The sequence below is a fragment of the Psammomys obesus genome, unplaced genomic scaffold, assembly GCF_907164565.1.
Source record: "Psammomys obesus unplaced genomic scaffold, mPsaObe1.curated_primary_1811, whole genome shotgun sequence".
In the NCBI taxonomy this organism is placed as follows: Eukaryota; Metazoa; Chordata; class Mammalia; order Rodentia; family Muridae; genus Psammomys; species Psammomys obesus.
The window spans coordinates 607,951-632,748 of record NW_026585797.1 but is presented as its reverse complement, the minus strand read 5'-3'; positions in this window follow the sequence as shown (position 1 = coordinate 632,748).

Here is a 24,798-nt window from a genome sequence, read left to right as displayed (position 1 = left end):
GCAAATGGACCCAAGAAACAAGCAGGAGTAGCCATTCTAATATCTGATAAAATAGACTTTCAACCAAAATTAATAAAAAGAGATGAGGAAGGACACTTCATACTCATCAAGGGAAAATTCCACCAGGAAGACATCACAATCCTGAACATCTATGCCCCAAATACAAGAGCACCCACATTTGTAAAAGAAACATTGATAAAATTTAAACCACATATAGATCCCCACACATTAATAGTGGGAGACTTCAACACCCCACTCTCAACAAAGGACAGGTCAACAAAACAGAAATTAAACAAAGAAACAATATCTCTGACAGAGGTCATGAATCAAATGGACCTCACAGACATCTACAGAACTTTACACCCAAACACAAAAGAATTTACCTTCTTCTCAGCACCTCATGGAACCTTCTCCGAAATAGACCATATAGTTGGTCACAAAGCAAGCCTCAACAGATACAAGAAGACTGAAATAATCCCTTGTATCGTGTCTGATCACCATGGAATAAAGCTGGACTTCAACAACAACAGAAATAGCAAAAAGCCTACACACTCATGGAAACTGAACAACTTGTTACTAAATGACAGCTGGGTCAGGGAAGAAATAAAGAAAGAAATTAAAGCCTTTCTAGAATTCAATGAAAATGAAGACACAACATACCCTAGCTTATGGGACACAATGAAAGCAGTGCTAAGAGGAAAGTTCATAGCACTAAGTGCCTTCAAGAAGAAATTCGAGACAGCTCATTCAAGCAACTTAATGGCCCACTTAAAAACCCTAGAAAAAGAAGAAGCAGACACACCAAAAAGGAGTAGACCGCTGGAAATAATCAAACTCAGGGCTGAAATCAATCAATTAGAAACAAATAAAACAATTCAAAGAATCAATGAAACCAAGAGCTGGTTCTTTGAGAAAATCAACAAGAAAGACAAACCCTTAGCCAAGCTAACTAAAAGGCAGAGAGACACCACCCAAATCAACAAAATCAGAAATGAAAGGGGGGACATAACTACAGACACTGAGGAAATCCAAACAATCATTAGGACTTACTTCAAAAGTCTATATGCCACAAAATTTGAAAATCTAAATGAAATGGACAATTTTCTTGATCGATTTGACTCACCAAAGCTGAATCAGGACCAGGTAAATCAACTAAATATTCCTATATCCCCCAAAGAAATAGAAGCAGTCATCAAAAGTCTCCCATCCAAAAAAAGCCCATGACCAGATGGCTTCAGCGCAGAATTCTACCAGACCTTCAAAGAAGAGCTAACTCCAATTCTCTTCAAACTATTCCACAAAATAAAAACAGAAGGAACATTACCAAATTCATTCTATGAAGCCACAATCACCTTGGTACCTAAACCTCACAAAGACTCAACAAAGAAAGAGAATTTCAGGCCAATCTCCCTTATGAACATTGATGCAAAAATACTTAACAAAATACTTGCAAACCGGATCCAAGAACACATCAAAGATATTATCCACTATGACCAAGTAGGCTTCATCCCAGGTATGCAGGGGTGGTTCAATATACGGAAATCCATCAATGTGATCCACCATATTAACAAACTGAAAGAAAAAAACCACATGATAATCTCCCTAGATGCTGAAAAAGCATTTGACAAAATCCAACATCCATTCATGTTTCAAGTACTGGAGAGATCAGGGATACAAGGCACATATCTAAACATAGTAAAGGCGATATACAGCAAGCCTATAGCCAACATCAAACTGAACGGAGAAAAACTTAAAGCAATCCCTCTGAAATCAGGGACAAGACAAGGCTGCCCACTGTTTCCATATCTCTTCAACATAGTGCTGGAAGTCCTTGCTAGAGCAATAAGACAGTCGAAGGAGATCAAGGGGATACAGATGGGAAAAGAAGAAGTCAAATTATCACTATTTGCAGATGATATGATAGTATATATGAGTGACCCCAAAAACTCTACCAGGGAACTCCTACAGCTGATAAACACCATCAGCAAAGTGGCCGGATATAAAATTAACTCAAAAAAATCAGTAGCACTCCTGTATACAAAAGACAAAAGGGCTGAGAAAGAAATTAGAGAAACAACACCATTCACAATAGCCACAAATGACATAAAGTACCTTGGCGTAACCCTAACCAAGCAAGTCAAAGACTTGTATGAAAAAAATTTCAAGTCTCTGAAGAAAGAATTAGAGGAAGATATGAGAAGATGGAAAGATCTCCCATGCTCATGGCTTGGCAGGATTAACATAGTAAAAATGGCCATCTTACCAAAAGCAATCTACAGATTTAATGCAATTCCCATCAAATTGCCAACACAATTCTTTACAGACCTGGAAAGAAAAATTCTCAACTTCGTATGGAATAACAAGAAACCGAGAATTGCTAAAACAATCCTCTACAATAAAAGATCTTCTGGAGGTATCTCCATCCCTGATCTCAAGCTGTACTATAGAGCAACAGTTATAAAAACTGCATGGTACTGGCATAGAAACAGAATGGTGGATCAATGGAATCAAACAGAAGACCCAGAAATAAACCCACACACTTACGGACACCTGATTTTTGACAAAGATGCCAAAACCATACAATGGAAAAAAGATAGCATCTTCAACAAATGGTGCTGGTCCAACTGGATGTCTACATGTAGAAAAATGCAAATAGATCCATACTTATCACCCTGCACAAAACTGAAGTCCAAGTGGATCAAAGACCTCAACATAAAACCAGACACATTAAATCGGCTAGAAAAAAAAGTGGGGAATACCCTAGAACTCATTGGTACAGGAGAAAACTTCCTGAACAGAACACCAACAGCACAGGCTCTAAGAGCAACAATCAATAAATGGGACCTCATGAAATTGAAAAGCTTCTGTAAAGCAAAGGACACCATCATCAAAACAAAGCGACTGCCTACAGATTGGGAAAGAATCATCACCAACCCTCTATCTGACAGAGGACTCATATCCAATATATATAAAGAACTAAACAAGCTGAAAAGCAACAAACCAAGTAATCCACTTAAAAAATGGGGAACAGAGCTAAAGAGAGAATTCTCTGCAGAGGAATATCGAGTGGCAGAGAAGCACTTAAAGAAATGCTCAACCTCATTAGCCATTAGGGAAATGCAAATCAAAACAACCCTGAGATTTCACCTTACACCCATCAGAATGGCCAAGATGAAAATCTCAAGGGACAGCACATGCTGGAGAGGTTGTGGAGAAAGGGGAACCCTTCTCCACTGCTGGTGGGAATGTAAACTGGTACAACCACTCTGGAAATCAATCTGGCGCTTTCTCAGACAACTAGGAATAGCGCTTCCTCAAGATCCAGCCATACCACTCCTAGGCATATACCCAAAAGAGGCTCAAGTACACAACAAGGACATTTGTTCAACCATGTTTGTAGCATCTTTATTTGTAATAGCCAGAAGCTGGAAACAACCCAGATGCCCCTCAACTGAAGCATGGATGCAGAAACTGTGGTACATCTATACAATGGAGTATTACTCAGCAATGAAAAATAAGGAAATCATGAAATTTGCAGGTAAATGGTGGGACCTGGAAAGGATCATCCTGAGTGAGTTGACCCAGAAGCAAAAAGACACTCACGGTATATACTCACTCATATAAACATACAATATAGAATAAACCCACTAAAAGCTGTACATCTAAACAAACTAAGCAAGGGAGAGGACCCTAACTAAAATGTTCAATCCCCATCCTGAAAGGCAAAGAGGATGGACATCAGAAGAAAAAGAAAATAGGAAACAACCTCGGAACCCGCTACAGAGGGCCTCTGAAAGCCAGAAGAAAACAGGAAACAACCTTGAAACCTGCCACAGAGGGCCTCTGAAAGCTTCTGCAGTATAGACTGTCAAAGCAGATGCTGAGCCTGATGGCCAACTGATGGGCAGAGTGAATGGAATTTTATGTAAGAAGTGGGAAATAGTAAGAGCTGGAGGGAACGGGAACTCCACAAGCAGAGCAACAGAACAGGATAATTTGAACACAGGGAACTTCCCAGAGACTCATACTCCAACCAAGGACTATTTCTGGAGATGACCTGGAACCCCTGCACAGGTGTAGCCCATGGCAGTTCAGTGTCCAAGTGGGTTCCATAGTAATGGGAAGAGGGACTGCCTCTGACATAATCTGATTGGCCTGCTGGTTGATCACTTCCCTCTGAGGGGGGAGCAGCCTTACCAGGCCACAGTAGAGGACAATGCAGCCACTTTTGATGAGAACTGATAGACTAAGATCAGAAAGAAGGAGAGGAGGACCTCCCCTATCAGTGGACTTGGGGAGTGGCATGCATGCAGAAAGGGGAGGGAGGGTGGGATCGGCAGGGGAGGAGGGGGGGCTCATGGGGGGATACAGGGTGAATAGAGTGTAATTAATAAAAAAAAATAAAAGATTTAAAAAAAAAAGAGTCTCAACTAGAGTCATACCCATGTATTCCCAGCAGCCGACCCTGGGCAGGCCTCCAGCTTGACAAAGAGATGCCCCCCTCACTTTCCTTTCTTGTTACCAGCCCTCCCCTACCACCCCTTTCTCCCCACTTCTGATCTCCATCCTTGTTTCCCTCCCCTTTCTATCTCCTGCCCATTTCCCTCTCTTTACCCATTTCTGCTGTCTATTCTATTTCCCCTTTTGAGGGAGTTGAGGATGGCAGGGTTTGGAGACTAAGAAAAAAAAAGAGGAAATGGTAATGATTATATTTTATTTTAAAATTAAAATAAACAAAAAGTAAAGTAAGCAAATGTAATAACCAAAAATGATAAGAGGAGGACTTATATGGATAATTTTTCTCTTAGTAATATCTTGAAAAGTTTTTTATGTCAAAATAAGGTAATTTATCTAATTAGATTTAGAATACTTTCATTGTAGTAAAAAACCCAAATTGCACCCTAAACCAAAACCTTCATTCTCCATTTCTACAATTTTCCATTTTAATACTTCCATATAGCTAGAGATGCATGTTGTGTAAGGCCTTGAGATTGCTTTTTTTATGAAGATTTACCTAGTTTCATATGAATATCGGTCATTGTTCTTTTTCCTGAGTAGTATTCTACGAAAGAATGCACCAAGATTAAACTATCCACTTCATAGTGATCTAATGCACTGTTTTAGGATTGGGTACTATACACAAGATTCTAAAGGCATTCACTATAGGAATATGTGAGCAAACGTATTTTCTAGGGCTTAAGTTTTATGTTTGTTTTGCAAGAAAATGACACATTATTTTACAAAATGACTTTCCATTTTACATTTCCATCACAGTGCATGGCTGAGCAAGTTTTTATCTTTGTAAGCACTGGGTACTGCTATCCCTTTGCTGTTGGTATAATGTTCTTTTGGAATGTATACACCTTACCCTTGTTCATTCAAATGCTGATTTCTTTCCTCCCCTCTCTGGTTTCAATCCAGACATTGCATTATGATATTTATTCTTAAACATCACCTGTCTAAACTTCCTGTAAACACGCCAAAATAAAACAATCAGCCACAATGTTGAGCAATGGAGAGGAAGGAGTAGGAGGGAGAAGGGAGGAGCCAGAGGACAGGAAAGAGTGGGAGGCAGAGGAGGAGGAGCAGAGGCTGGGAGCGCAGAGGCTGAAGGAGAGGTCTTGGAACAATATGGAGAGATGAACCAGACCTAAGATATCACTAAAAACAAGTATAATGGGTAAAATCTAAATGGTAGGAACTATACAGGCTTGAGGTTTAGGATGAAGTAACTATTGCCCAGCATTGTGTTCTAGGTTAACAAAATAAATCCTAGTCTCTGTGTGGTGATTTCTTTAAACAGCTGTTTAGGATTAACTGCAACTTTACTTAATAATATATCAATAGCAAATATTAACGTCAATACAACACTTTATTTTCCATCTTCCAGATAGTATGCACTGATCCGTCATTTTAGCTTCCATTTCTCTAGTGATTAAATGTATTGAAAATTGCTAGTTATATATCTTATGGTGAAATAGCTGTTCATAAATGAATTTTCACTGTCCCTTAAGCTCTACAATATCTGGGATGTAAATGGTAAAGCATGCAAAGAATACATGTATGTAAGAGTTTCACAAGCCACAATGTATTTAAAGGTGGTGTTTTTACTTGGAATATCTGATATGACTCTGTGGTATTTATGAGCATGTAAACCTTATACCATACCAGTCTGGTTATTTCCTATCAGTACATAATTTTGCTTAAATTGAAAATAGTTTGATGATCAACATATTACACATTTGGATATAATTAAGCATTCTGCTTGGATACTTTCTTTCATAAATCAGCCTTACCAGATTAAATATCCAACAATATTAAAAATATTCTGTGCTGAACACATATCTCAGTTGGTGAAATGTTCATGCCGGAGCCCATGCAAAACTTAGATGTTTGCATTTAACTTGTCATCACTAAAAAGCCAGAAACAGGCAGACTTGGGGTTAGCTGTGCACACACTGACCAGCAAGTCTCCCTTTAGGGACATGTCCAGGCTGAATGAAAGACTGTATCTCAAAAATTAAAATGAAAAGCAAAATAGTAAGATATTGAGTTTCAACATTTGTCTTCCATAGCTGCACCCATGTGTAAGTTGTTAACACTCTGCATAGCAGAAAAAGAAAAGAACACACATGCCATACACACACCACATATACACATATATAACTGAAACAGAAAAGAACACGCACATATCACACACACATATACCACACACACATCACACACACTCCACACACACATATATCACACACACCATACCACGCACACATTACAAACACCATATAAACACCACCTAAACACACATATTACACACACGTATCAAACACACACTACAAATTTTATTCAGAGGTTTACCCTATACTAGGTTATAGAAAGGAAGTTCAAAGAAGAAATTATGAAGTTCCAAGGTAAAATATACACTATTCAACAATAAATTCTTAAGTTTTATTTCATATTGACAATACTCACATTGTAGTGCATGTGTCTTATTTTCATTGTTTTTCAGTGCCATTCTCACTCACAAAGAAAAAGCCTACAAATGTTTATTCACATTTTATTTTCTATTTCTTGTTTTTCACATTTCCTTATGATCCCCAAGATTACTCAAATATTTTCTGTAATGACAATTTTATTCATGTTTATTTATGAGTATACTTTGTAATTATTTTATAGTAGTTATTTTTTATAATCCAAAAATACAGAGATAGTTTATCCCAACCAATCAGTGTCATTAATTTACTTTAATAAGTTATGCAAATTTCCATTGAAAATGCTCATCATCAACAATTTATAGAATTCTGCAAGATTCTAATGATTTCTCAGCATTTAATACAGTTTAGGAGCCTCAAGAACTGGCTCAGTATGAGTCTTCACTTTCTTTTATTGCTTTGAAGCTACTTAACCTACTGTTTTGTAGCTATTTGACTTCTCTCTGTCCAAGTTTTTTGTTCCACTTAGAGAACTTAATTATCAGTTCTTTAGGTTGTATCTTTGGCAACACATTCTTACAATATGAATGTATTTTTATATCTCAGTTTATGATTAATAATTTTCTACATGTATGACTCTTTTTTCTGATATATATTTACTCAGTGTATGAAAAGCAATTTTTTTTCTCTTTCTGGCTCTCAGGACTGCCAATGAATATTGTGACACCCTTCTGACTCTCTCATACAAGGACTGCTTTCTTTTGTTGACATTAATATTGTTATGAATTTATTTGAATTGATATCATTTGTTGGATCTTTAGAACCATGAAATTGTTTTCTTTATGTATTTCATTAGATGAGAAGAGGTTTTTTTTTATTTTTTCTTTATTTTTATTTTATTTTATTTTTTATTATTAGTTACATTTTATTAACTCTGTATCCCAGCTTCATCCCACTTCCCCATTCCCTCCCAAACTCTCCCTCCCTTATCTCCTCCCTGCCCCTTTCCAAGTCCACTGATTGGGGAGGACCTCCTCCCTTTTCATCTGACCCTGGTTTATCAGGTATCTTCAGGACTGGCAACAAAGTTATCCTCTGTGGCCTAACAAGACTGCTCCTCCCTTGGGGGGTGGGCAGGTCAAAGAGCCTGCCATTGAGGTCCTGTAAGAAACAGTCCCTGTTCCTCTTACTATGGGAAACCAATTGGTTACTGAGCTACCATGGGCTACATCCGAGCAGAGGTTTTAGGTTATATCCATACATGGTCCTTGGTGGCATGTCAGTTTCAGAAAAGACCCCTGTGCCCAGATATATTTGGTCCTTGTGGAGCTCCTATCCTTTCCATGTCATACTAACTCCCCCTCCTTTTATATGATTCCCTGCACACTGCCAAGGCTTGGTTATGAGAAGAGTTTTAAGAAAGTTTTTATGATGCTTCCTCCACTTATTCTTCAAATCTAAGGACACAGATGTTAAAAATTTATTTTAACTTTGATTAGAAAGATTTTGTTTTATTTTTTAGTGATGCTAGGAAATAAACTTTGGGCTTTTCTTTTGCTAAGTAAAATTTTCTGTCTCTAATTTCAAACAATGGATTCTCTACTCTTTTGTATTCTACATCATTAATTCTAATTTGCTATTGAGTCAAATTCCTAAGCTTTAACTCTTTAATATTATAATTGCCCTTTAAATTCCATCACTCCTCCAATTATGATTCTTGGAAATGTTTATATATATGATATATATTTATATCTATATAATATAAACTCTCTTTCTGTCTGGCCCTAGTTTATCAGGTATCTTCAGGCTGGTTGTAATGCCCTTATCTGTGGCCTATCAAGGCTGCTCCTCCCTCAGTCTTCTGTCAGATAAAAGGTTAGTGAAGATTCTTTCCCAGTTGGTAGGCAGTCGTTCTGTTTTGATGACTGTGTCCTTTGCTTTACAGAAGCTTTTCAGTTTCATGAGGTCCCATTTATTGATTGTTGCTCTTAGAGCCTGTGCTGTTGGTGTACTGTTCAGGAAGTTGTCTCCTGTGCCAATGAGTTCTAGGCTGTTCCCCACTTTTTCTTCTAAAAGATTTAGAGTATGTGGTTTTATGTTGAGGACTTTGATCCACTTGGACTTTAGTTTTGTGCAGGGTGATAAATATGGATCTATTTTCATTTTTCTGCATGTAGACATTCAGTTGGACCAGCACCATTTGTTGAAGATGCTGTCTTTTTTCCATTGAATGGTTTTGGCTTCTTTGTCAAAAATCAAGTATTCATAGGTGTGTGGGTTTATTTCTGGTTCTTCTATGCGGTTCCATTCATCCTCCTTTCTGTTTTTATGACAATACCATGCAGTTTTTATTACTATTGCTCTATAGTACAACTTGAGATCGGGGATGGAGATACCTCCAGATGATCTGTTGTTGTACAGGATTGTTTTGGAGATTCTGGGTTTTTTGTTTCTCCATATGAAGCTGAGAATCTTTTTTCAAGGTCTGTAAGAATTGAGTTGGTATTTTGATGGGAATTGCATTGAATCTGTAGATTGCTTTTGGCAGGATGGCCATTTTCACAATGTTAATCCTACCAATCCATGAGCACGGGAGATCTTTCCATCTTCTGAGATCTTCTTCAATTTCTTTCTTCAGAGACATGAAGTTTTTCTCATACAGATCTTTCACTTGCTTGGTTAAAGTCATTCCAAGGTACTTTATGTTATTAGTGGCTATTGTGAAAGGTGTTGTTTCCCTAATTTCTTTCTCAGCCCTTTTGTCTTGGATATACAGGAGGGCTTCTGATTTTTTTTGAGTTAATTTTGTATACAGCCCCTTTGCTGAAGGTGTTTATCAGCTGAAGGAGTTCTCTGGTTGAGTTTTTGGGGTCACTCAGGTGTACTATCATATCATCTGCAAAAGTGAAACTTTGACTTCTTCCTTTCTGATTTGCATTCCCTTGATCTCCCCTACTTGTCTTATTGCTTTAGTTAAGACTTCAAGTACTATGTTGAAGAAATATGGAGACAATGGGCAGCCTTGCCTTGTCCCTGATTTCAGTGGGATTGATTTAAGTTTCTCTCCGTTGAGCTTCATGTTGGCTATAGGCTTGCTGTATGTTGCCTTTACTCTGTTTACGTATGTTCCTTGCATCCCTGATCTCTCCAAGACTTTAAACATGAATGGGTGTTGGATTTTGTCAAATGCTTTTTTGACATCTAGGGAGATTATCATGTGGTTTTTCTCCTTCAGTTTGTTTATATGGTGGATTACATTGATGGATTTCCATATATTGAACCACCCTTGCATGCCTGAGATGAAGCCTATTTGGTCATGGTGGATGATATCTTTGATGTGTTCTTAGATTCAGTTTGCAAGTATTTCATTGAGTATCTTTGCATTAATGTTCATAAGAGAGATAGGTCTGAAGTTCTCTTTTTTGGTTGGATATTTGTATGGTTTAAGTATTAAGGTGACTGTGGCTTCATAGAATGAGTTTGATAATGTTCCTTCTGTTTCTATTTTGTGGAATAATTTGGAGAGAATTGGATTTAGCACTTCTTTGAAGGTCTGGTAAAATTCTGCACTGAAACCATGTGACCCTGGGCTTTTTTTGGAAGGGAGGCTGTTGATGGCTGCTTCAATTTCCTTGGGGGATATAGGGCTGTTCAATCTTTCTACCTGGTCTTGACTTAATTTTTATAGATAGAATCTATTTAGAAAATTGTCCATTTCTTTTAGATTCCAGAATTTTGTGGCATATAGATTTTTGTAGTAGGACCTAATGATTGTTTGGATTTCCTCAGTGTCTGTAGTTATGTCCCCCTTTTCATTTCTGATTTTGCTGATTTGGATAGTTTCTCTCTGCCTTTTAGTTAGTTTGGCTAAGGGTTTGTCTATCTTGTTAATTTTTTCAAACAACCAGCTCTTGGTTTCATTGATTCTTTGAATGGTTTTATTTGTTTCTAATTGGTTGATTTCAGCCCTGCGTTTGATTATTTCCAGCCATCTGCTCCTTTTGGATATTTCTGCTTCTTTTTTTTTCAGGGCTTTCAGTTGTGCCATTAAGTTGTTTGTATGAAATGTTACAAATTTCTTCTTAAAGGCACTTAGTGCTATGAGTTTTCCTCTAAGTACTGCTTTCATTGTGTCCCATAAATTTGGATATCTTGTGCCTTCATTTTCATTGAATTCTAGGAAGTCTTTAATTTCATTCTTCATTTCATTTTTAACCCAGCTGTCATTTAGAAGTAAGTTGTTAAGTTTCCATGTGCATGTAGGCTTTTTGCTATTTCCATTGTTGTTGAGGTCCAGCTTTAGTCTATGGTGGTCAGATTGTATACTGGGGATTATTTCAATCTTATTGTAACTGTTGAGGCCTGCTTTGTGCCCAACTACATGGTCTATTTTGGAGAACATTGCATGAGGTGCTGAAAAGAATGTATACTCTCTTGAATTTGGGTGAAAAGTTCTGTACACATCTATTAGGTCCATTTGAATTAGGACATTTGTAAGTGCCTTTATTTCCCTGTTTGGTTCTGTCTAGATGATCTGTCCCTTGGTGATAGTGGTCTGTTGAAGTCTCCCACTATTAAGGTGTTGGAATTATTGTATGATTTAAGCTTTAATAATGTTTCATTTACGAATGCAGGTGCTCTTGTATTTGGAGCATAGATGTTCAGAATGGTGATGTCTTCTTGGTGGATTTTTCTTTTGTTGAGAATGTACTGTCCCTCTACGTCTTTTTTTATTAGTTTGGTTGAAAATCTATTTTATTAGATATTAGGATAACCACTCCTGCATGTTTTTTGGGTCCATTTGCTTGTAAAACTGTTTTCCAGCCTTTTACTCTGAGGTAGTGTTTATCTTTGTTGCATAGGTGTGTTTCTTGGATGCAGCAGAATGTTGGATCCTGTTTCTACACCCATTTTGTTAGTCTGTGTCTTTTTTTGGAGAGTTGAGTACGTTGATATTGATATACAATAATGACCATTAAATTTTATTTCCTATTATTGTGGAGTTGGTGGTGTTACTGTGGTTCATTGCTTATTTTCTTTTGATTTTTGCTGGGAAATTATCTATAACCTATGCTTGCTTGGTTATAGTTGTTTTCATTGGATTGGAATTTTCCTTCTAGTATCTTCTGTAGGACTGCTTTGTGTACCCGCCTGCAGGACTAGTAATTCGTGGGGTCTTCGAAGAGGACCAGGCCTGAAAAAAAAATAACGGGTGAGAGAGAACGGACTCAAGAAAATGTGCACTTGTCAAGAGTCAAATTTTATTGAACCGAAGCAGGCTTTTAAGGCCCACCTTAGATAGGGGTGGGGTGAGGGAGGAGCACAGTGTAGAATCCTTTATACTCACGGAGGGGTAGGTTGGAAAAGCACATTGTAGAGCCTCTCAACTCAGGGAGGAGTAGGTTGGAAAAGCACATTGTAGAGCCTCTCAACTCAGGGAGGGGCAGGATGGAAGATACAAAATCTTCTTGGCCCGGGGCCTGGAACACTTTGCAGTTATTTTGGGAAGTCATGGTACAGTTAGCTCATTTCTGCAGCTGTCAAGCAGGATGTTGGTCAACCAGGTGCAGTAGGGTGGGGGGAATGAGGAAAGGTCAGAAGTTTCTCAGGGTTTGTCTCCAACAGCTTTGCTCTTCAAATATTGCTTAAATTTAGTTTTGTTGTGGAATATTTTGTTTTCTCCATCTATGTTGATTGAAATCTTTGCTAGGTATAGTAGTCTAGGTTGGCATCTGTGGTCTCTTAGAGCCTGCATGATATCTCCCCAGGCCCTTCTGGCTTTCATAGTTTCTGATGAGAAGTCCGGTGTGATTCTGATAGATCTAACTTTATACGTTACTTGGCCTTTTTCCCCTTCTGCTTTTAGTATCTTTTCTTTGTTCTGTAGATTAAGTGTTTTGACTATGATGTGGTGTGAGAAGTTTCTTTTCTGGTCTAGTCTTTTTGGTGTTCTGTAGGCCTCTTGTATGTTTGTGGACAACTCTTTCTTTAGGTTGGGAAAATTTTCTTCTATCATTTTCTTGAAAATATTTTCTGTACCTTGGAGCCTGGAATCCTCTTCTTTGTCAATTCCTATTATTCTTAGATTTTGTCTTTTCATAGCATCCTTGATTTCTTGGATGGTTTGTGTTTGGGATTTTTCCAATTTTACTTTTTCTTTGAGAGAAGTATCAATTTCTGCAAGTGTATCTTCAGCACCTGAGATTCTCTCTTCCATCTTTTATATTCTATTAGTGATGCTTACCTTTGTGGTTCCTTCTCTTTTCTCTAAGTTCTCCAGTTCCAGGGTTTTCTCAGTTTGTGTTTTCTTTATTGATTCTAATTCTGTTTTCATGTCTTGCAACAATTCCTTCATCTGTTTGACTATGGATTCCTATGTTTCCAAGATGGTCTCTACTTTTTTTGTTTCTTTCCTCTCATGATGCCACTACTTATGCCTCCATTTGTTCGGCTATATTTGTCTGTGTTTCTTTGAGAGCTTTGTTCACTTTGTTTTTCTTTGTTTCCATTTGGGAGGCCAAATCTTTGAGAGATTTATCTGTTTTCTCTTTAACTGTTTGAATCTGTATGGCTATTTCTCTGAGAGATTTGTTGGCTTCCTCTTTATGTGCCTCAAATATCTGGGTAATCATAGCTTTAAAATCATTTTTTTTGTGTTTCTGATGAGTTGGAGTGTCCAATAATTTTTGGGGTTGCCTGTGAAGCCATGATATCTTGATTTACATTGGTTGTGTTCTTTTGCCGACCTCTGGCCATTTGGTTATCCATAGTGTTCACTGTTTGTTCTTGGATCCTGCAGATCAGACTGGTCTTTCTCTGGTGTCTGGAGAATTCTTCAGGAAAATGAGTGAGGTCTAGTGGTTTCAGTGTGTGCGTTGGTGATTCAGCTATACCTGTAAAAGGAAAGTTTGCAGGTGCAGAAGGGCAAATGCGGGGTAGCTTGTGTTTAGCTGTATGCTTGTAGGTGTGTCATAAGGGACAGAGTGTTGGAAAATGAAGAGGCCTTCAGTGTATGAGAGGGCTGCTTTGTAGGCACTGAAGGTGTTGCAGGCACTTAAGGGATCACAAGCGCTGTTGAAGATTGTGGGCACATATTGTTTTTGCGAGGTATTGGTCTTTGAGGCTTTGGTGGCTATTCAGTTGGTTATCTGCCACTGAGGGGTTGGATGGCCCATACAATCACTGGCTGGGCAGCCCTGTATAGTCAGTACTGCCAATTGTAGACTTGGGATCTGGGAAGGATTGTACTGTGGATCTGAGTCTTGTGGCAGGCACTCTGTGGGTGCGTGCTCAGGCAGGGTGGAGTTTCAAGTAGTGCATGCACTCCGGCAAGACCCGGTGATGGTGGAAGTGGGGGGCGCGTTCCGAGGGTCCAGAACTCAGCAAGAGGGTACTAGGCAGGGTGTGGGCTCCTCAGACATGTGCTCTGAGGGGTGGCATTCAGCAGGTGGTTACAGCTCTCCCCTATGGCTGAGGTACTTGAAGCCCTACCTCTGCTTTCTTGGGTCCCAGGCACTGAGCTTCGTGGATTTGGGATCCAGGAAGAATTGTATTGCAGAACTGAGTCTCTGTGGTTGGCACTCTGGCTGGGCCTGCGCTCTGGCGCTGGCAATGGGTGGGCTCCTACAATGTGGTAGGGTTTCTGGAGGTATGTGTGCTACATTGAGGAAGGATTTTCTATGTTAGGTGCGCTCAGGCAGGGCGGGTTTTCCATAGGTGTGTGTGCTCTGGCCACGTGGGGTTTCTGGAGGGACATGAGCTCTGCTGCACTTCTAGTGGCAGGTTCCTGTCCAAGGGATGGGGGGAGACGACAGCCCTGGATGGGGCCCAGCGTGTGGGCACCTTGGATGTGTGTCTGAGGGGTGTTGTTCACCTGGCGGTTACAGCTGTCCCCTGTGGTAAGGGGCCTGGAGCACTGTCTCTGCTGTCTTAATCCACAGGCTGTGAGCTTTGTGCTCAACTGCCTGGTGCTGTGTGCAGGCTTCCCCTAGCGGGAGGCCTGGACAAGGGAAGCACCCTACTTCATTCCCAGAGAAGTCCGCACCCAATCTAAATCTACAAGCACTCCACACTTTTGGGGTTTCTTCTTTAGAAAGCCCAAAAGTCCAAATTGTAGTTTCGATTGTCTCTCCACTCACCAATTTCAGAGACTCATGTCCTCTGCCTCTCCAAAACAGTGTGCTTTGCTCGCCACCATCTTGGAATCCCCTTATCAGGAGTCTTGTCCTTACAGAAGTGTAATTCTCTCCTCCCTGTCTCTTTCTTTATATATACATATATCCCTCATTCTTTCCTTGCTTTCCCTTTGTGTGTGTGGGGTAAGTTTTAGAATGTTTCTTGACCCTTAAACGTAGGATCTGTGTGACTGATTTATTGATTATAGTGGAGCATCTTATGGTTATCTTTTTTTCTTTGTTTTTTATTAAATTTTTATTTTTTAATATTAATTGCTATTTATTCACTTTGTAACACAGCTATAGCTCTCTCCTTCATTCCCTCCCAATACTTCCCTCCCTATCTTATCTCCTACCATGTCTCTCTCCAAGTCCACTGATGGGGAGGTCCTCCTCCCTTTCCATCTGACCCTATCAGGTCTCATCAGGACTGGCTGCATTGTTCTCCTCCTTTTTTGACAAGTTGTAGATATCTTTAGTAGTCTCCACCTGATTATAAAACAAGGAAAAAATTGATGGGGAATGAATGTTACACATAACTCTGAGTATAAGTGTTATGTATTTAGAATAAATGTTATTGGCTTAGTGAAATGGAATCCAGGTCATCCTGAGTGAACTGTCTCAGAAGCAGAAAGATACACACAGTATATACTCACTCATATAGACATATAACATAGGATAAACCTACTAAAATCTGTACATCTAAAGAAACTAATCAAGAGAGAGGACCCTGACTAAAACGTTCAATCCCCATCCCAAAAGGCAAAGAGAATGGACATCAGAAGAAGAAGAAAACAGGAAACAACCTAGGAACCTGCCACAGAGGGCCTCTGAAAGGCTCTGCTCTGCAGACTATCAAAGCAGAAGCTGAGACTTATGGCCAACTGTTGGGCAAAGTGCATGGAATCTTATGTAAGAAGTGGGAAATAGTAAGATCTGGAGAGGACAGGAACCCCACAAGGAGAGCAACAGAACAAGAAAATTTGAACACAGGGATCTTCCCAGAGACTCATACTCCAACCAAGTACCAGGTATGGAGATAACCTAGAACCCCTGTACAAATGTAGCCCATGGCAGTTTAGTGTCCAAGTGGGTTACATAGTAATGGGAAGAGGAACTGCCTCTGACATAATCTGATTGGCCTGCTCTTTGATCACCTCCCCGTGAGGGGGGAGCAGCCTTACCAGGCCACAGAAGATGACAATGCAGCCACTCCTGATGTGATCTGATAGACTAAGATCAGAAGGAAGGAGAGGAGGACCTCCCCTCTCAGTGGACTTGGGGAGGTGGATTTGTGAAGAAGGGGAAGGAGGGTGGAACCAGGAGAGGAGAAGAGAGCGGCTTAAGGGGGGATACAAAGTGAATATAGTGTAATTAATAAAATAAAATTAAATTTAAAAAAGAAATGGTATCCAGGCTTTGTGAATACCACATATCCCTGAATGCCCACACTTTCATGCCTAAGTCAAGACCAACAGCCTATGCACCCGCCCAGTTTCATGAGGGTCACAGGTTCCTGCCAGCTAGCCTTGTCCATATACTACTATTTTAGAATATCATTTTTGTAATTACTGCGATAAATTAAAAAGGAATTTGAGGGTAGTAGTAACATACACCTTTAATCCCAGGATTCCAGAATCAGAGAAAGGTGGATCTCTGAGTTTGAGGCCAGCCTGCTCTATAGGGCGAGTTTTAAGGAAGCCAGCACTACACAGAGAAAACATGTACTAACAAAAGAAAAAGGAAAGAAAGAAAGAAAGAAAGAAAGAAAGAAAGAAAGAAAAAAGAAAGAAAGGAAAAAAGAAAAGAAAAGCAAAATCGAGTTTTACCATTTACTCATTCGATATTAATATATCTTTTGTATTTGGGTGTACTCACATGTGAAAACAATGTCCTTGTTCATGCTATGGCAGTACTCAACAACTTAACTCTATCTCCAGCCCTAATTTTCTATTAAAAATTTGAATATAATAATTATTCAATGATATTTTGACAGTTAATTGTCTATAATAATTGTTCGAGCTGGTGCAGGCTCACTGTGTTTTTGAGAGAAAAATACTTCATTGCAGAAATCACATACTTTCATTTATTATATTTGAATTTGTAGTAAGTAGAAAATGAAACCTTGTACTTCTAACTGTTCCATTGTGTATAAACAATTTTCTTAATATTTTACTCAAGATTTTGTAATCATTCTTTTTACCCTAGTATGGTGAAATGTACAAAAAGTAGACATATATAAATAAAGCAAATTGTATTTCTATCAAATGTTTGATAGCATCAGTTTCAAATGAAGTTTCAAATATTTGCTAGAGAAAGTTAATAGGTTGTATTTTCATGGGCTTGGAGTCAGGATAGGATACACACAAACACCAAATTCACAGCATAAATTAGATTATTACCCTAGAAGGGCAAGCAGAAACTGGGATTGCCTCTGAATGGGGCAAAGGCAGACAAATAGTAAGCACCAACACCAGATATTGGTTTTTTGTTTGTTTTCAATTGTGGGTGTTAGGATGACTTAGTACTCATTGGACAGGTTACCCAGTATGGCCAAATAATAAAATTTGATTGCTGAACCTTGGTGTTTATCCTCAGCAATGAGTCAGTGGCCAAGAAAAGGGAATAGATCGTAATTACTAGCTCTAGGAATGTAATATAATGTGTTAGCAAGGGAGAGAGAAAGGTAAAAGGCAGTGTTTGCAATGCTTGGGCCAGTTAGAGGGCCAGTTTATTATTATATGACAGGTTTATTTTTTAAATAATGCTTAAATATTTATTGTTGATAAATGAATTCATAGTTAGAGTACTAAAAAAGATTAACAACTTTGAGAAATAAAGTTTCTAGGAACATTTTGAGCAAATGTCCTTGTTGTATACTTAAGCATATTTTGGATAAATGCCTAGGAGTGATATAACTGCATCTTGAGGTAATTCCCAATTGTCTGAGAAAGCACCAGATTGGTTTTCAAAATGATTGTACAAGTTTACATTCCCATGAGCAATGGAGGGAGGTTTCTCTTTCTCCACATCCTCTCCAGCATGTGTTATGACTTGAGTTTTTGATCTTAGCCATTCTGCTGGGTGTCCAGTGAAATCTCAGGGTTATTTTGATTTGCATTTCCCTGATGACTAAGGACATTGAACATTTCTTTAAGTGTATCTCTGCCATTCGAATTCCTCTAGTGAGAATTCTCTATTTAGTTCTGTACCCCATTTTTTAAAAATTATTTTTATTAATTACAGTTTATTCACTTTGTATCCCCCCTGTATCTCCCTCTCTCCTCCCCTCCTAATCCATCCTCCCTCTTCTGCACCTGTGTCCCTCTCCCAGTCCACTGAAAAGGGAGGCCCTCCTCCCCTTCCCTCTGACCCTACTCTATCAGTTCTCATCAGGAGTGGCTGCATTGTCTTCTTCTGTGGCCTGCTAAGGCTGCTTTCCCTTTAGGAGGAGGTGATTAAAGAGCAGGCTAATCATTTCATGTCAGAGACAATCCCTGTCCCCATTACTATGGAGGTGACTTGCATACTGAACTGCCATAGGCTACCTCTGTGCAGGGGTTCCAGTCCATCTCCATGAGTGGTCCTTGACTGGAGTATCAGTTTCAAAAAAGACCCCTGTGTTTAGGATCTATTGCTCTCCTTGTGGAGCTTCTGTCCTCTCCAGGTCTTATTATCTCCCACTTCTTTTATAATATTCCCTGTACTCTGCCCAAAGTTTGGCTATGAGTCTCAACATCTGCCTCAATACCTGGCAGGGTAGAGTCTTTCAGAGGCCCTCTGTGGTAGGCTCCTGTCCTGTTACCTGTTTTCTCCCTCCTCTGATGTCTGATGTCCATCCTCTTTGCCTTTCTGAATGGGGATTGAGCATCTTAGCCAGAGTACTCCTTCCTGATTAGCTTCCTTAGGTGTATAGAGTTTAGTATGTTTATCCTATATTATATGTCTAGAATCAAATGGTGAGTGAGTATATACCCTGTGTGCCTTTCTGCTTCTGGGATACCTCACTCAGAATGGTCTTTTCCAGTTTCCACCATTTACCTGCAAATTTCATGATTTCCTTGTTTTTTTTTTTTTTGTTTTTTTTTTATTGCTGAGTAATATTTTATTGTGTAGATGTACCACAATTATTGTATCAATTCCTCAAAATGAAGGGCATCTGGGTTGCCTCTGGCTATTACAAATAAAGCTGCCTCAAACATCGTTGAGCAGATGTCCTTGTTGTATACTTGAGCATATTTTGGATATATGCCTAGGAATGATATAGCTGCATCTTGAGGAAGCGCTATTCCTAATTGTCTGAGAAAGCACCAGATTGATTTCCAAAGTGACTGTACAAGTTTACATTCCCACCAGGAGTGGAGGAGGGTTCCCCTTTCTCCATATCCTCTCCAGCATGTGTTGTCACTTGAGTTTCTCATCTTAGCCTTTCTGATGGTGAAAGGTGAAATCTTAGGGTCGTTTAGATTTGCATTTCCCTGATGACTAAGGATGTTGAACATTTCTTTAAGTGTTTTTCTGCCATTCAATATTCCTCTGTTGAGAATTTTCTGTTTAGCTCTGTACCCTATTTTTAATTTTTATTTTTTAATTTTTCTTTTTTTGATTAATTTTTTAATATTAGTTATAGATTATTAACTTTGTATCCCAGCTTTCACCCACTCTCTCATTCCCTCCCAATCCCACCCTTCCTCCCTCATCTTCTCCCTGCCCCTTTCCAAATCCACTGATAGCAGGGGACCTCCTCCCCTTTCATCTGACCCTAGCTTATCAGGGTATCTTCAGGACTGGCTGCAAAGTCCTCCTCTGTGGCCTAGCAGGGCTGCTTCTCCCTTGGGTGGAGGGGGAGATAAAAAAGCCAGCCATTGATTTCATGTCAGAAATAGCCTCTGTTTCCCTTAGTAGGGTGCCCACTTGGATCCTGAGCTGCCATGGGCTACATCTGAGCAGGGGTTCTAGGTTATATACATGTATGGTTCTTGGTTGGACATACAGTCTCACAAAAGACCCATGTGCCCCATTTTTTAAATTGGATTGCTTGATTTATTGCTGTTTAACTTCTTATGTTCTTTATATATACTGGATATTAGCCCTCTGTCAGATATAGCATTGGTGATGATCCTTTCCCAATCTGTAGAGAGTCCTTTTGTTTTGTTTTTTTTTTTTATTTTTTTATATTGATTACAGTTTATTGTATCCCAGCTGTAGCCCCCTCCCTCATCTCTTCCCATGCCCCTCTCCAAGTCCAATGATAAGAGAGGTCCCCCTCCCCTTCCATCTGACCCTAGCCTATCAGGTCTCATCAGGACTGGTTGCATTGTCTTCCTCTGTGGCCTGGTAAGGCTGTTCCCTCCTCAGGGGGAAGTGATCGAAGAGCCAGTCCCTGAGTTCATGTCAGAGACAGTCCCTGTTCCCCTTACTAGGCAACCCACTTGGACACTGAGCTGCCATGGGCTACATCTGTGCAAGTGTTCTAGGTTATCTCCAGGCATGGTCCTTGGTTGGAGTATCAGTCTCAGAAAAGACCCCTGTGGTCAGATTTTTTGGTTCTGTTGCTCTCCTTGTGGAGCTCCTGTCCCCTCCAGGTCTTTCTACCTCCCCTTCTTTCATAAGATTTCCTGCACTCTGCCCAAAGTTTGGCTATGAGTCTCAGCATCTGCTTTATTTATTTTTTTTTTATTTTTTTTTATTTTTTATTTTTTCTTTTTAGTTACATTTTGTTAACTCTGTGTCCCAGCTGTATCCCGCTCCCTCATTCCCTCCCCAACCCCACACTCCCTCCCTGGTCTCCTCCCTGCCCCTTTCCAAGTCCCCTGATAGGGGAGGACCTCCTCCCCTTTCATCTGTCCCTGTTTTATCAGGTATCTTCAGGGCTGGCTGCAAAGTTCTCCTCTGTGGCCTAACAGACTGCTCCTCCCCTGGGGGGAGGTGTCAAACAGCCTGCCCTTGAGATCCTGTTAGAAATAGTCCGTGTCCCCCTTACTTTGGAAAACTACTTGGTTACTGAGCTACCACAGGCCACATCCGAGCAGAAGTTCTAGGTTATATCCATAGATGGTCCTTGGTTGAGTTTCAGTCTCAGAAAAGACCCTGTGCCCAGATATATTTGGTCCTTGTAGAGCTCCTATCCTTTCCATATCATACTAACTTCCCTTCTTTCATATGATTCCCTGCACTCTGCCGAGGGTTTGGTTATGAGTCTTAGTGTCTGCTTTGAAACACTGCTAGGTAGAGTCTTTCAGATGCCTTTTGTGATAGACTCCTGTCATAAGTTCAATGCACATCCCATTTGTCTTTCTAAATGAGGATTGATCATCTTCACCCATGTCCACTTTCTTGATTATCTTCTTTAGGTGTGTAGATTTCATTATGTTTATCATGTCTTGTAGGTCTATATAAGCGAGTATATACCAAGTTTGTCTTTCTCCTTCTGGGATACTTCACTCAGAATGATCTTTTCTAGATCCCACCACTTGCCTGCAAATTTCATGATTTCCTCCTTTTTGATTGCTGAGTAGTATTCCATTGTGTAAAAATACCACAATTTCTGTATCCATTCCTCCGTTGATGGACATCTGGGTTGTTTCCAAGTTCTGGCTATTACAAATAAAGCTGCTACGAACATGGTTGAACAAATGTCCTTGTTGTGTACTTGAGCAAATTTTGGGAGTAGTGCTACCTCAAGACCCAGCTATACCACTCCTAGGAGTCCTTTTGTTTTGATGACAGTGTCCTTTGCTTTACAGAACCTTTTAAGTTTCATGAGGTCCCATTTATTAATTGTTGATCTTAGAGTCTGTGCTTTTGGAGTTCTGCTCAGGAAGTTGTCTTCTGTGCCAATGAGTTCAAGGCTCAGAAGGTGGAAACAATACAGATGTCTCTCAGTAGAGGAATGCATACAGATACTGAGGTTCATTTACACAATAGAAATCTACTCAGCAATTAAAAAGAAGGAAATCAGGAAACTTACCAGCAAATGGTAAGGATCTACAAAAGATCATCCTGAATAATGTATCGCAGAAGCAGAAAGACATACATGGTATATACTCATTTATAAGTGAATATTAAACACATGATACAGGATAATTATACTAAAATATGTACACCTAAAGAAGCTAATTAAAAGGAGGACCATGGGTAACATGCTCAATCTTCATTCAGAAAAGCAAAAGAGATGAACATTGGAAAAGGGTGAAAACAGGGAACATATCAGTAGCCTTTCACAGAGGGCTTCTGAAAGACTCTATCCAGCAGGGTATTGAAACATATGCTGAGATTCCTAGGCAAACTTTGGGCAGAATGTAGGGAATCTTATGAAAGAAAGGGTAGATAGAGAGACCTGGAAGGGACAGGAGCTCCACAAGGAGAGCCACAGAACAAAAAATCTGGGCACAGGTATCTTTTGTGAGACTGATACTCCAAACAAGGACCATGCATGGAGATAACGTAGAAACCCTGCACAGATGTAGCCCATGGCAGCTCAGTGTCCAAGAGGGTTTCATAGTAATCGGAACAGGGTCTGTCTCTGACATGAGCTCAGGGACTGGCTCTTTGATCAACCTCCCCCTGAGGGTTGAGCAGCCTTAGCAGTCCACAGAGGAAGACAATGTAGCTAGTCCTGATGAGACCTGATAGGTTAGGATCAGATGGAAGGGGAGGAGGACCTCCCCTATCATTGGACTCATGGAGGGGCATAAGAGAAGAAAATGGAGGGAGGGAGGAGTTGGGAGGGTATACAGGAAGGGCTACAGCTGGGATACAAAATAAATAAACTGTAATTAATAAAAATAAAATAAAATTTTAAAACTAGCAAAAAATAAATGAAAAAAAAGATTGACACATTTAAAACTACAAATTGTTATCTTATGAATAAATTTGAAAGAATTAGAAATAAAATTCCATTCCATACTCCCTGTGTTTTCCCTTTGGATTTCATAAATATGAGCCTGAGAGAAGACTCAAGCCAGCCGGAAGGTACCTGCTGGCAAGTCTGACAAATTGAGTTTGATGTCCCATAGCCAGATGGTGGAAAGAAAGAACTGATTCCCATCTATTATGTTTTCTTGTCTGTTGCTGTGATAAAACACTTCACCAGAAGCAATTTAAAATAATAAAGGATTTTATTTGGCTTACACTCCCAGGTCATTCTTGATCATAAAACAAAGTCAGGGAAGGAGGGAAAGGCAGAAAAATGGAGGAACACTTTTTTCAGATTCACCTGCTTATTTGGCTGTAGGTAATTACTGGATAGCCTATTTATAAAAGCTCAAGACAGCCTCCCTAGAGATGGTTACATCCGCAGTAAAATGGTCCTGAGTACATCAAAATAATTAAGACATACCCACAGAAGCATTTCAATAGACCAACCTCATGGTGTTAATTACTCAGTTAAGTGTATTTAGTTTTTAAGCGATGTTAAACTGTATCCAGTTGCCAGGTAATGCTATCTAGGACACCATCTTGTCTTCTGCACCTTGTTAGGTTATCATCATATCAATTTTAAATGCAATTTTCTAATTTTTACCCTAATTTATAAAATTCTCATTTTCAAAAGTCTCATTCAAATTTAAAAATCATACTCATGTTCCACCAGACAGTTTATAAATTTTCCTTTACTCTTTTTCTTATTTTCCTCTTATTGATATATATCATAAGTTATTTATCAATAAAATGTATCAGCAGCCCTGGACAGGTATAACAAATTTAAACAGCTCTTTCCACTCTCAAACATACTCTTGATTTTCTGTACTCTTACTTAGAGAAAAACAAGTCTATTCTAGTTTAGAGTGCAGGAAAATTAAATAACATGTTCAAGTAATGTTGGACCACCTGTAATATTTTGGTTTGTATGTACAATGCTTTTTTTCTCCTCAATTATTCCAATGAGCAACCACAAATACAGAACCACACCCAAAGAATCAAGCCTCTCATTTGGTAAAACATCACCCATAATTATTTCTACAGAGAGGATTATCTTAAATCTATTTATCTGCATCAGAAGTACATTCCCTGGGTATTTATTTCATCCACACTTAGAAAATTGTTTTCACTATATTTGCAAATCTGAGACTCTAACAGTATTTAATGTATCACCATGAAATAAGTTTAGAGAAAAACAGGCAATTATATTATGTCACATAATTAAGCATCCTTGAATGCTATGAGGCTAAAAGCATTCAATATTTTTTATTCTGCTACTTATCTATCATCTCAGTGTATTTTATTTTCTCAAAGGATTGTAAATAAAAGTTGGACCTGAGAAGCCAAATTGCTAAATGAATAATATGATCCAATTACAAGTTAAAAGGCAGATCTCAAAAACTTGTTTTCTCTTACGTCCAATGCACATGCCATTTGTCTTTCTGAGTGAGGATTGGTCATCTAACTCCGGGTCCTCTTTCCTGGCTGTCTTCTTTAGATGTATAGATTTCATTGTGTTTATCATATCTTATAGGTCTATATTGGTGAGTATATGACATGTGTGTCTTTCTCCTTCTGGAATGCCTTGCTCAGAATGGTCTTTTCGGGATCCCACCATTTGCCTGCAAATTTCATCATTTTCTCATTTTTTATTGCTGCGTAGTATTCCATTGTGTAAAAATACTACATAGGAGCTCCACAAGTACCAAATATATCTGGGCACAGGGGTCTTTTGTGAGACTGACACTCCACCAGGGACCATATATGGATATAAC